Source organism: Pholcus phalangioides, unplaced genomic scaffold (assembly GCF_987345545.1).
Source record: "Pholcus phalangioides strain wild (caught in Gottingen) unplaced genomic scaffold, Ppha-v1.0 ptg000015l_1, whole genome shotgun sequence".
NCBI lineage: Eukaryota > Metazoa > Arthropoda > Arachnida > Araneae > Pholcidae > Pholcus > Pholcus phalangioides.
This window is the reverse complement of record NW_028301608.1, coordinates 82,110,257-82,110,543: the sequence shown is the minus strand read 5'-3', so window position 1 is coordinate 82,110,543 and position 287 is coordinate 82,110,257.

Genomic DNA, 287 nt, shown 5'->3' with positions numbered 1-287 from the left:
ATTACGGATTGTAGATCATTGCGCATTTATCTGCCGTTTTATTTGTCTGAAAGGTTGAAATGAAAATCAATGTACAGAGTGTCCCATAAATTCGTAAATAGTTTAAAAAGTCATGTAAATGGAAAGAGTCTGCAGTATATTTAAATGAAGTTGACGAAAAAATTGTCACGAGCAGGGATTTCCTTTGGCTTAAGAAAAAAAAATTAGTTGAAATTTTTTTCCACTGGAAGACCAGGGAAATCAATCCGACAGGAAAGATTAGGCTTGAACATTTCTTCCATCTCGTG